At 33.6% G+C, this 14,162-nt stretch overlaps 1 protein-coding gene and 1 long non-coding RNA gene across 2 annotated transcripts in view; both read right to left on the bottom strand.

Moving 5' to 3' along the window:
* LOC125059905 (cadherin-related tumor suppressor) overlaps positions 1-14,162 on the bottom strand; it is a 102,258-nt gene that overhangs the window by 41,036 nt on the left and 47,060 nt on the right. The window lies entirely within an intron of this gene.
* LOC125059906 lies at positions 12,511-13,526 on the bottom strand. The gene is made up of 2 exons (XR_007118746.1): positions 13,329-13,526; positions 12,511-13,067 (listed from the first exon to the last, which is right to left on the bottom strand). It is a non-coding gene; the product is annotated as an uncharacterized LOC125059906 (long non-coding RNA).

The raw sequence follows: 14,162 nt of genomic DNA, 5'->3' as shown, positions 1-14,162 counted from the left end.
TCAGACCCTTTCTAACGGTGGATGCGCCCACTAGGTGTCGCCTGGTACATTGGCCATCCGTCCCAATGTTCAAGCAATTTACGAGACGTCGCCTATTTTATTGAGTAAAGCAATTCTCATAAATCCACCACGAACAACTCGCATTTTTAGTACATTTGTTAAATTAATTTTAACGAAGTACAATTTAATCAAGTTTATATTCAGGACACTCCCTTTAAATCAAACAGATGCAGAAATATGTCTGCCGTATGCTCAAATTTATTAGTAACATGTTATTTTATGCAGTTTATTTAAAAAACTTAATGTTTAATACAAACTCGTTCCTAAAGCGTCCTTTTTATTTAATATTTAATGATTTATTAACACACGAAATTTCTTTCTACCGATTTAATAAAAACAGAAGTTCCTTCACTGAAAATACTATATCACACAAACTAATAGTACGCCAGTTCTCATGTTATACACGTGTTTTGAAGGTTTGGTCTAACTAAAAATTATTTATTTATAAAAGCGCCATCTATATCAGATAACTATTATATTAAAAATTTCATTGGACACAATATAATATGACAAGAACGAATACTATTTATTACTTTGTAGGTTAAGAAAATTGTCATACTGTATATATTTTTAAGAATTTCGTATTATATAATTATATATTTCAAAGAATTTCGAGCGCTATCACCGGATCTCTTGAAGATAACCCAAATATTTTGCAATCCTAAAGAATTTTGTACTATAAAAGTAGTATAAAAATTTGCAGTTATAATTAATACCTATATCATCAAGCCCACTTATTAATTTCCCACCGCCCAGCGGTATGATTAAGGCTTCTAATCTAACTTTAAGATCACGAGTAACGCAGTGGGTGTGAAATTTGTTAGACACTCTATACAGTTACTGTATATTTGCTGTAGTTTGACTGCCTCAATATTCTAGTACATAACTTGTCTGCAGAATATAAATTCATGGGTGGGACAAATAGTTTATTTTTGAAGTTATACTTATTTTGGCGCGTTAGGGAAAAAATATGAGTAAATTTTTACGATGCGCGCGCTCACCGTCACTTAAAACCGACACCCTGAAGTTAGTTTAGAATTGTTTTTTTCTATTGTTAGTGTAATTTTTTCTACAAACGTAGAATAAAATTTTTAAAAAGCTTTTTATCTTGTTACGCCAAAGAGGTTAAACTTCCAACGCGTGTACATAACACACACACACACACACACACGTTTTATTTTATAAAACAGGAGGCAAACGGGCAGGTGGCTTACCAGATGTTAAGTGATACATGAGTATGGACACTCAATGCTAGTGGACTGGTGACTGCGTTGCTGGCCTTTTAAAAATTGGTATACTCTTTTCTACCCGACCCTAAGTCGAATTGATTCGGAAATACATCAGTGGGCAACTAGTTCCACATGTGGTGTGGCAAAAACTGCTTTAAGAAACGCTCAGTGTGTAAGCTGGTGGTGTATGAAAACCACGTTTCGATGAACACCCTTCGTATCGTACGAACACTCTTCTCCAATAAAATATCTCCTTAACATGGCCAGTCAAACATGGAATATCGGGCCATGGAATAATTTGTCCGACACAAAGGCTTATTTGTCGATATTTACAGATTCTGTATAAAAAGGATCCCAATCAGTCTTAACTTACGCAATCTTACTTTTACATTATTTTATCCTGCTATGGAATTCCCTACCTATTGATATTAGACGAGCTCAGTCCTTAAATTTAATTAAGAAGCTCCTTTTTGATCACTTTCTATCTGCCTCATAATTAGCTCTGCTGATATGTATTAATTATGGTGACTGTTAACCTTTGGATTGTATTTTAAATTTTTGTTTCTACATATTTTTATTTATTATTATTGTTATTTTTTCTTTAGATTTTACTTTACATTATTTTAGTTATAGCAACGTATTCTTTTGAGTTTTTTTTGTTTATAATTTTTGCATTACTTGTTCTCTATCATTATCATTATCTATTTTTAGGTGTTTCTTTTTCATTGTTCCACTTTAGGGTTGCCTGGAAGAAATCGCTTGTTAGCGACAAGGCCACCCGGTGCCTTATAACTTTTGTAATCTGTTTTTTCATTTTAGTTATGTGCATGTTTTGATTAAAGTAATAAAGTATAAATAAATTATTATAATAAGTTGTAAAAAATGTTATGCTCCCTCTGTTGGGAATTCTAGATACTCCCTTGGAGAACATTATTATAACAGTTAACATGTTATGCAATTTGAGAGTTTGAGTGACTGCAAAGGCAATCACAACCTCGGCCGTAAGGCATTCAAAGATTGTCTGGAATCTGACTAGATATCATCTGTTAGTCTCTGACCCGATGCACATTTAAATATCTTGCGTTCCGTTTATGGTATTTAAGTTGAAAAATCCTTAACGACATTCTAGTTACTGATGTTATGTCTTAATTCAATTGTTTTTTTATTCTTAAAGAGGTTCGCACGTTTCACATCATGATAATAATCTTGGAAATTAAATAGCAGAACACCGACAAATCCATCTATTATAATAATTTACTACTATTTGAATTGAATAAAATACTATTGAATTAATGCGCATGCCACACTAGGATATGAGGCACTTCAAAAATTTACCAAAACGCATCAAGTGCATACAAGTCGCACAACGGAAAAGCAGCGGAAACTAAAACTCTTCTCAAAGCCTTGATTAATATTTTAACGTTAAATATTAACATTCAATTAGATAAAATCACTTTCTAATTAGAAAGTAAACATTCAAAATTGTCACAATTCACATAAGTTTAAGATAATAAAAAGAGTATTTAAAAAGTCACCTAGACTTCACTTGTTTAAAGATTTTACTATCTGTTTCTTACATAATTTGACCCCGTGGTTTTTATTAAAATAACTTAAGGATTACATTAAGTAAGCACATATATTTAATATTAGTACCTGACCTCAAAAGGCCTTCAAATTCTTCCATTTGTCTCTCATCTTCACTACCATTTTCCAATATTTCCCCTCTATCTTTTTTTTTCATCTTCCCAGGTTTCTGTTTCTGGGCGTCCTCTCTTTTTTCCTTCCCCTGGGTCATTCCCAGTAAAAGGCTTTTTTCCCATCTATCATCACGAATAGCAATATCCCATTTCCACTTTAACTTTTTTGACCGTGATTTATATTGCGATCCCGATAGAGAGACATTTATAGACATAACATTTATTACTACAAAAACACACAAAAAAAGAATAATCAAAGAAAAAATATAAAATATAAAAATCCTTTTCCCGTTCGGTTCGTTTCAAGTGTTATTATAGGATCGATTTCCGGAAAATTATTTCGCATTAGCATGACAACGACTGACCATCAAGTATCAATTAAATGCATACGCACAGAATTTTGTAATATATTGGACAGGGAAATATACTTAGGAATTCAAAGTTGACTTAAAGACTCAATTATACAGTCCTACTCTGGAAATAAAGAATTATAATCACATGAATCGTGTTTTTAAAACGTTATAGAATGTATCGTTCATGTTCTGAATATACTTTTATCACGCAACGTGGTAGCGGATGAATATAAAAAGTTCCCACAACTTTTAAATTTTGTTTTAAGTATTTTATGGCTTTATTTAAACATACATAATATTCATAGCTGTTCATTTGTAGTTTTCTATAACGGAAGTAGAATGTCTTTGTATATTTTAAGGTCCGAATGAATATTAAGATATCGTTGTAGCTCTGTTATTCACGCTTGGTTTATTTGAAGCGGTGAAAAACAAAAGACGACAAAACCTAGATTACAAGTGGGCATATAGGTGAGGGGTACCGGGTTCGATTCCCGCCCCGTTGAGGGAAAATTTTAATTTTATTTAAATTTGCTCTCGGCCTTTGGGAGGGTTGTGCGGTACCGGGCGAGTGCTTAAACCGTACATGGAGGACACGGTCGAATTTCTAAAGCCAAGCACGAATTAAAAAAATCCTATACTTGACGCTGGCTAATACACAAATCGTGCCAGAACCATTTAAAAAAAAAAGTGAGCATAGGAGGCATTTTGTTTGTTAATACCGTATTCCAAATATAAACTGTTTCGAAATTTAAAAATTGCAAAATCTCAAAACATTATCTCAATCTGAATAAATCTGATTCGTTGTAGTCACGATAACCAAACAATGTCATGTTCGAGACTATTGGTACTGTATCGTGTAGATATTCCTTGCCTGTCGAGATATCATCGGACCCCCGTCGCCTTATTGATAAGGTTTCCATACTTCCCGTGTATACTGGAATGCTCCTGAGTTTATTTCATGTAATTCATACGAATAAAATACACGTAACATGGTGACCACTTCCGCACAAGATTGTGGACAGTACGGGAAATGCATCAAAGAATGGCCACCGTAAATTGAAACGATTATGATGGGCAAAATAGATTTGCCCGAGGTCGACGCGACATCACGAAGTTCGCGCAGGTCAGAGAGCAGTCCCTATACTTCGAATTATGAGCGCGGCAAATACAATAGCCAATTTCATGAAATTTGCTTTTGATGGATTCTCAAATTTTATGTTTAGCGATCGGAGAAGCTGTAATAAATTACTATCAATTTACAGCTTTAGAAGCTAAACAGAGTAGACTTATACATTGGTTTTATACGTTTAGCCTGTGGTATACGAAGATAATAAATACTAAGTAACGAAATACATAGAGTCTGGCTAATGAAAGAAGATAATAAAATTAGAAAACTTTCGGATGGCAACACAGAATGTCATTGAATTTCTTAGGTTAGTATGATTGACAATACTTCATGAGTAATTCCATGAAGTATCAAGACAATACTTCATGCAATTACTCATTTTTATTTCTATTATATATTTTATCCGAATAGTTAACAAGTATAATAGCCTAAACTTTGTTTTATTGATTTTTTGGATTCTGATTTTGATTATTCCGAATAAAGTTGTGTTTTATAATAAATATAGTTTTAGTTTTCCATGCAATGCTAGTCATTTTAAGTATCAATAGTAAAAGACTAAATACGTATAGTATTTAATTTCATAGAAATACAGTTACTATCAATGTAAAAAAAATCAAGTATCAAGTAAGTTTAATCCACAAAATATATCAAACTTTTAGGGATACCATACTAAAAAAAAATTGAATTTGCCGCGCTTTTTCATTATCTTATTTCATTAGCCAGACTCTAGATTATAATATTATTATTTTAAAGTCAATGTCGGTTACACGTTATTTTAAATTAGTTAATGTATTGTCTATAAATTATTCAAAAATCTTATAAATACTAATCGAATAATTGATAAAACCTGCTAAATAATTACACTTGAAATGAATTATTATATCAAAATCTAATATATCACATTGCTTGTTAAATAATTAAAAGATTACAGTGAAATATTCTCTTACGACAAAGGGTCGATAACTTTTAATACTCGCGAAGCGTGTTCCTCGTCTCACGAACACAAACGACGACCATTTCAGTTTCCAAGCCAAGTGTCGGATTAATATATTCAAACGTTAAAATAATTGAGAATCATGTAAAACAATTGTGGAAATTTCTACGAACATGGACTACATGTTTTGCATTGTACTGGCTCGTCAGCGTAGAGTTTTATGGGTAAAGTCAAAACTTATCGATACTCAATGTCAAAAATGTACTGGATTTTATCATACGGGTTCCATAGTTCGCCCTTTGCCAGGGTTTTTAATGTCCCAACAAAGTCTAACAAATTTATAATGTTGACACAATATTTAATGAAATTAATACCAGTATATTGGCTCTTGACTTGCTTTTGTTTATGTTACAGGAGGCAAACGGGCAGGAGACTCACCTGATTTTAAGTGATACCGCCGCCCATGGACACTCGCACTGCCAGAGGGCTCGCAAGCGTGCTGCCGGCTTTTTAAGTTATGGCTCTTTTCTTGAAAGATCCTAGGTCGAATTGGTTCGGAAATACTTCAGTGGGCATCTGGTTCCACAAAGTGGTGGTGCGCGGCAGAAATTGCCTTAAGAAGCTCTCAGTTGTGGAACGACGGACGTGGAGGCGATACGGTTGGTATTTACCATTTTGCCTTGGTGTCTGATGATGAAACTCAGATCCAGGTCGGCCGAACAACTCCTCTGAACACTTTCCATGGCAAATGCGGTAGAAGATGCAGAGAGATCCCACATCTCTACTTATTATATCTTATTCGTAAACGTATGTATGTCTTTGTCTTCCCGTACGAACTTGTAGATAAAAATAAAGATAAAAGATATAATTGAGGCCTACGTTGACGCCCATATGTTGTTGCCGACAATAAGGAAAAATCCCATACAATAAACAGTAATTAGCTAATTGTAAAAATTAGCAATAGACAAAACTGTTTATCAATAGCGGAAGTGATTTCTGGTTTAGTGGAGGCGTTTAAATTTACATGTATAGCAATAAAGTAAGATATTCTTGTCTTAATTGGCATGAAATAGATAGCTTAAAACTGGTAACTAAACCAGCTAAGTACAGAATGACAATATCCTCGCAATCAGTACAAGGCGCTTTCGAAAATCAGATGTAGACAAAGTAAGACTAAACACTGTAATTTTTGGATTTCCTTTATTAAAAGTCGAATTGAATAAGCGTTAGTTAATCTATGTAAATTATATCTTGATATCTTTTATACCTTTTTTTATAGAATTTATTAGTTAAAAACAATATCGTTTATAGATGTCATGTGCTTAGTTATATGGACAAACGCATGAGAAATACTAATACTGTACCACTAATACATTATTAACACACTTAAAAATAACCGAAGGAGAATAGCATCAATTCGACGTGTAATTTTGTATGTTCTAACATGAACTGATTTGGATGATCAAGGTGTCTATTGGTTCGGATTTGCTGTAAAAAGGCCCATAAGTATTGTTATCTGATTTATGATATCCATTGTAACTTAAATATGTCCTGTTATTTAATACCTTATATTATATTGTATACATTTTTTTTAATAAAGAAATTTATTTATTCCAATTTTCCTCATGCGAAATGTATTAGTATTTTATATTAGACTATAACTGTTCATTAGATTAAGAAGCTAGATGTCAGTAGCATTACAGTAATAAATAATCAATTTCCCCAGACAATATAATCTGATGAAACACTGTTTTTGTATCTGATTTTTGTTTGTGTAAATTTCCTTTAAAATTGAAATCAGAATGGATTCCATAAATCCATAAACGTAAGTAATACCGGTATCAGAAGCCTACTTTTACTTAAGTTAAAGCTGGATAAATTTGTCATAAATCTCACGGAACAATGAAAGTGTTGCGTAAGAAACTATTGCCTGGTCATTGTTGTAAATTACATAACATTTTAGTAAAAGGATATTTAACCTTAAATTGAGTTTAAATATTTTTTCAAATCCTGCTTTTCTTTAAGTTCATTTAGTGTATATCCAAAGTAAAATATCAGGTCTTCTAAGAAATATAATCGAAAGTGAGTAGGAAATAAATTTTTGGTAAAACACGACAAACGGTTTGTTAAGGTATTGTAAAAAAAGTCAAAAGTCAAAATAATTTATTAATTTAGTGTACAATGTATACTTATGAACGTCAATAAAGAAATACATATTAAATGCTTAATACTTCTAACTTTACATTTACTGCCAGTTCCCAAATCAAGGACGTAGAACGTACCTACGAGAACAGGCAATAAACTCTCCGCCACTCTTTAGGTCATTAAAATAAAAAGTCAACCATGGTTACAACCTTGAAGGAAGAGATCCGCTCTAGGTTGTAAGTCGAGTCTACTCATTAGTCTATAAACACTAAAAAACGTGTGCCAAAGATAAATATTCTAGAATGTATAGTTAGTTAAATCAAAGAAAGAATAAACAAGCCAAACATAAACTCACGTAAAACTATCTATGACAGAAGAACAAAGATAATATTACAAGTAATGAGTCATTTCATTTTATTGTAGTCTCAAGTGAAATATTTGACGCAGTAACATGAAACTGTTTTGTATATTTTACGCGAGGCTCGCGGGCGATAATTTCGATACGGAGTCCGTCTCAGACTAACGTGGCAGTTATGATTTATAATCCGGCCTCGGACGGGTTGGAGGACTTAAAAATTTCGAATTTAAATTGGAAGCAACTTATTAACTTTATTTGATGGGACAAATATGACTGGGCGTTTAAATGAGAATAATTTAATCATTTAAGTGATATTTCCCTCATCTGATAACCTCATCCAGTTTGTTTGTATGAAATATAAAATCGAATTTTCGGTAAAATAATTGGACATTAATTTATGAAAAAATTATCGTAATTAACTCTAACACATTCTTTAAAGCGTCGCTTGGGAAAGATGTACCGTTCCCACTTATCACAATTTTATAAATTGGACGTGCATTGTTCCCGATGCTAAAACGTTGGACAAACGATTGATTTCGTTATAATCAGTGTCAACAGACATGAACGCTTTCTCGCCACTTAATTACAGTCACGCTCCACCTAAGAAAGATCTTTTGTGCCCTTTCCCGTGCACCGAGAAATGTAACAAAACTGGTTGAGAATTTTTTTCATCAAATGACTTTTGGTGGCGTTTCAACCGTTGACGGTTTAATGAGAAAGCTTTGTGATCGCTGAGCCAGTCGACTCTGTGTCGAATTGTAGCTGCGATCCTTAACGTTTCATTTAACGAGGCAATATTCACGAGAAACTTATTAATAACTTTATTTAAATCCTTAATATAAATATATAAAACAAAGTCGTGTTAGTTATAACTCAATATCGGCTGGACCGATGCTAGTTATTAATAAAATATCGGATTAAGTTATCGAATAAAAATAAATTAATTAATTAATGTTACTAATGCAAACAGCATGTGGTGCCATCTGTTGACAAAATTACTCATATAAAAGAAACTACCTTTTTGTTCTTGCACCGGATAACAAAACGAAAAATGTTGTATATCAGAAAGTGCTAATTAACATGCAGTATCGCAATATTGGCTAGAGAGAAGCGGCCTAATGTGTAAAACTGCCATTCTTTTTTCGCAATAGGTAAAACATTTTTGTATTTGCAAAAAAAGTTGTATTAATGTTATTACCTTAATGAAGTCCAAAATTAAGTTTAACTCAAGTTAACAAGATATTATTAGACTGTTAGGCGGAACGAAGTTCGCCGGGTCCGCTAGTAACTTATTAATCATATACCTTCTGTTTATTTAATAAAAACCTAGTTGTATCAATTTCCTAATGTTAAGCTTCATTCATTTTGCAAAATATATCCTTATAAACTAACACTAAAGCAAAAACGAAGACCTTTGTGTATGCCTACAATGATATAGTTGAGAAATACTTATTGCGAGATTTACTGCTGACAGTTTGGGCCTAGAGCGGCGGACCTGACAATTCTAAGCTCTATAATATATCATTCGGAAATAGTAAAAAATAGTGTCAGGTCGTTACGACAGTAATCACTGCGGCAAAAACTATCTAACATAGACCTCCAATTAGACGCCATCTACGGATTCTAGCGAGCGGCTGACGTCAAAATGGAAATTATTTGTTCTATCAATATTTTCTCCAAGCGGTATACGACATTCCGTCCTTGCTAGTGTCGGAAATATTGCTGTGAATACTTCTTGCCGCCAGAGAGTCTCACTTTGCTCTTTACTCTTACCAAAGGTCTTGCAATATGACAATACTATCGGGATGAACAGCGGCAACAAATTGACCTACCCATATTTATTGACGTTGCTTACTTTCCTGTCGCTGCTTTTTAGTATTTGTCGTTTGTTGTATCTCAAGCTTTTTTTTAGTTCAGTTATTTTACTATTTTAAATATAGATTTTTTTTCTGCGGTTATTTGCAATCAGCCCTAAGCTATGAGCGAATTTTTTCTGTGGTGCTGTCCAACTATAGAAATATAATTTTATTATTGTTTATTAAGTTTCGCCCTTATGATTGTTGTTACCTAGAAGATATTGCCTATTATTGTTAGCGTAAGCCTTCCTTATCTTAGAAGTAACCTGACTTTGTACATAATTCAATGAAGTGTTTATAAATAAAAATAACAATTCTATGTTACCCTACCGTGTCAACAAAAGAGCATACTTCAAATTCCTATATGAAAAATAAAACATTGTTTACATACGATGATATTATTTATTAATTCCCGTAAATACGGAAATATCTTTGGTTCATTGTACGGGACAAAATAAGTCCGTGAATTTGCTTGTTTGTATTCAATATTATGTCATATATTTAATGTTGTTATTAATTATTTAATGACCTCTGAAAAAAACCGGCGTTACAACATAAAATAAACTGCTGATTGCCTCTATAAACATTTGAAAAAGGAATCGTTTGAAGTGCCATGCCATTATAATAAAAAACCTAGGCTCTATTTTAGAATCTAGTGAATATCTTCGCAATTACAGCAAAAGTATTCCGTCGTTCGTCTGTCCAGCGGCGCATACAAGATGGCTGCCGCATGCCTGCGCAAGATTGACTAGTATACCTAGTAGCAGAACGCTAGCCAGCGGCGATCTCAAGTCGATGTATCTCTTGCCCTCGGTAAATTAAAATACTTTTTCTTTGATAAATGCCCCGCGATTATCTGCCGTTCTATTTTCAAATACGATTGATGGGCTATTTATTAATTATTTTACTGTATTGGGTTAATCATGTATGTCTCTCGGACACGTTTTTGAAGACCCGCCCGATCCGGTTTCTTTGTTTGAACAGATTTTATTTAATATCAATTTTAACTACAGTGGAAACTCTTTATAACGAATTTCAAGGGACCGAGCATTTTTTCATTATAGAGAGGTTTTGTTATAGGGAGGGAAGATTTTATGTATGGGGATTGGGTTAAACCAAATAAATTTAACTCATTTTTTTTTTTAATTTTAATGAATGACGTTATAAAGAGTTTCCTCTGTATTTAAATTCTGACTCGTACTAGCTTAGACTTACTGTTAGAGTTTCGTTACCTAGAGATGGCGTTGTTCGTAAAACTTACCTGAAAAAATAAATGTTTATTAGTATAATAGGATTCGTTGTTAGTTCTTGTTAGTTAAGCGTGTGATTCTTAATACATAGTACGCACTACGCAAGTTATTGGATATAACATAATTATACACACTAACTGCGCTAAATTCTACAATAATCATCTAACGGTAGGCTGCCAAAAGCATAATAACCCTATTCACATTAGGCGGTACCCAAACCCATCATTATACAAATGCGCTTAACCCGAAACCACATAAGTCACATTTATCGCTACATCAAAAAGTAATCAAGGGACAAATGTTTAACGGGTCACAAGAACGAAAATACATTTGAAGCACGCTTAATCGATTCGTGCTCGGACCTATATTTCACACAAAAACTGTTGCTTATAATGGGAATGTCATGAAAAGGTCAATCCTAGTAACTTGTGTGGGCGCAAAAAAGTAATTGTTGCGAGACACTGCATAGATACTAACAAGGCGTATGTGTTTTATGTCCCGTAAATTAGATAATTTTTTAGACTTGAAACCATTGTCAGAAGCAGGCTCTTCACCCATATTACTTGTTAAGTTTAATATTCAGAAACGAGACTAAGTCCCACTCTCGTAAGTCAAAAATACTTATGTTATTATAGTAGGTACTCTAGCTGCCCCCGAGAACTTCGTTTCTCCTTAATGTGTTTTACTTAGCCTACCTTTATAGCACATACCAACATGGAACATTTTGCTATGCTACTCCAGAGACTGTTCGGTTTTCTGGAATTAAAACTTTTTAGATTTTTCTGTGAATTTTTCTCTATAATATAAAACCTCAGAGTCCAAGTCATAAGATTTTAATTAACAAGTAAATAATAGAGATCGTATAAGGGTGAATATTAGGGATTGTATGTATTTTTGTATGCTGTATTATAAAAAATATATTATATAATAAAACAAATTAAAAACAAAAAAAATATGTAAAAAATAAAAATAAGGGCCCGCCCTTAATATTTAAGGGTTTGAAAAATAGATAGTAGCCTATTCTCAGACTTACTGAATATGCATAAAAAATTTCATAACAATCGGTCGAGCCGTTTCGGAGGAGTATGGGAACGAACATTGTGACACGAGTTAAGTTTTGTTTTTGAATTTTCTAAGATTAGAACATGTTGTTTTTAATTGTAAACTCTAATGTCATTTCTATAGGCTCAACAACTGGTAGGAAATACGATTTGAATTATAAGTTAGGGGAGACCGGGTACAAAAGTAACACTTTGTACTTCACACTTGATTTGTGGCTAGGTTTTAATATTGTCATTAAATTAATATAACCATATATAAATTCAGTTTATGTTCTTTACACTAGCAGCTCGATTTATTTTACTATGGTGTGTTTTATATGAATAACAGAGAGTTAAAAAAAAAACGTCAGTTGTTACTTTCGACCACGTAGGCAGGTCGAAAGTAACACGTTGTGGGTCGAAAGTAACAAGAAGAAGAGGTCGGTAATTAATACAATATTATATGTAATACTTGTTTATTATCAACAAGTATTTATGTAAAAAGTAAAAGTTCTGCATTCTGCATCCATCCACTAGCATTGCCAGCTCCGGCACAACCAACAGGACCCTCAAGTATCATGTGGTCTTGGAATTGTTTCAATGGGAATACGAAAAAAAGGAGGTATGTGTCCTCCTTGAGCATTAATCGCAACAGCAACAGTTACTAATCTTCCACGTTCTGCTGAGGTTACTGGACCTACTTGTTCAGTTCCTTTTTGAGCAACAATCGTGCTAAGTTTTTGGACAGTGGACCCCTGTCTCATCCATATTCCAGATATCTTTTGGCTCAAATTTGTACCTATCAATTACCTCAGCAAGATTATCAAAAAATTTGCTCACATTATGTTCGTTGAAACTCTGAGATCTCAAACAGAGGCTCGGGTGCCGTTTTAAAAAACCCGTCAACCATTCATTACCAGCCATTTGACTATCGTGCCACATTTCAGAAAAAAAATTATCCGCCGCTTTTCTATACACTTATGTGTCGTGTAGTTGTTCTTATGCGTTGTCGCGGCATTCTGTTGGAGTAAAGGTAATTAAATCATTACGGGGACAACAGTAACTTGTTACTTTTGTACCCATAGGACTATGTTACTTTTGTACCCTTCCTCATTTTTGTTGAAACATGAAATATCACCTTAGAACGGAACGAGCTAAACAAAAACAAATTTAAACAATGTACAATCAATCTAATCAAAAATAGATATGCAAACATTCAGATTACTACCATCCTTTTACGACTATGTAAACATTAAATAACAAGATATCGAAAAACTTACTTTTGGTTTGTAAAAACACTTAGTATCCTCTCACACAATCTAACAGTGCTTGAAGTACGCGGCGACTAACTACAAGTGAGGGGGGTGCTCTCAGCTATCGCCTGACGGCGGCGGAGCTGTGTTCGACCATTGGATGAATCTAGAGAGCATTTGTTACTTTCGACCCGCCGTTACGTTTGTACCCGGTCTCCCCTACTTTTCATTTAATCTTTCTGACCCGATGACGTGTCCACATTTTGTTTTACTCAAAACTTAAAGATTTAGAAGAGTGGCGGAGAGTTTCTTGTCAGTTCTTCTTGCCCGCTCTACACCCTTGACAACCTGGTAGTAAATGTGAATTTAGAATCAATTTAACATATTTTCTGTTGACGTTGATACGTACTTAGTTACCTATATAAATAAAATTTGAGTTTAATTTTTTTTTTTTGAAATGATAACGTGAGCCCTGTGACCCGGACCTCTGGCTTAGTAAACGATTTTTTTTTTTTTTTAAAGACAATTCACACCAATTGACCTAGTCCCATGCTAAGCTGGTGAAGCTTGTGTTATGGGTACTAGGCAACGGATATACATACATATTATAGATAGATATACATATAAATACATATTTAAACACCCGAGACCTAAGAACAACACCAAATGCTCATCACATCGATGTTCGCTTCAGCCGGGGATCGAACCCGGGACCCATGGATTCGCAGTCAGGGGTACTAACCACTAGACCAATGAGTCGTCAGTCGTCATTGTTTTTTACCACAGACTTTATATTTGAATTAACATTTTATACCTAAAATTACTGTAAACATAGCTAGTAAATAATCCCGTAGAGACAGA

Source organism: Pieris napi, chromosome 20 (genome assembly GCF_905475465.1).
Source record: "Pieris napi chromosome 20, ilPieNapi1.2, whole genome shotgun sequence".
In the NCBI taxonomy this organism is placed as follows: Eukaryota; Metazoa; Arthropoda; class Insecta; order Lepidoptera; family Pieridae; genus Pieris; species Pieris napi.
Note: the sequence above shows the minus strand (reverse complement) of the source record. Positions and strands in the feature narration are given on the sequence as shown.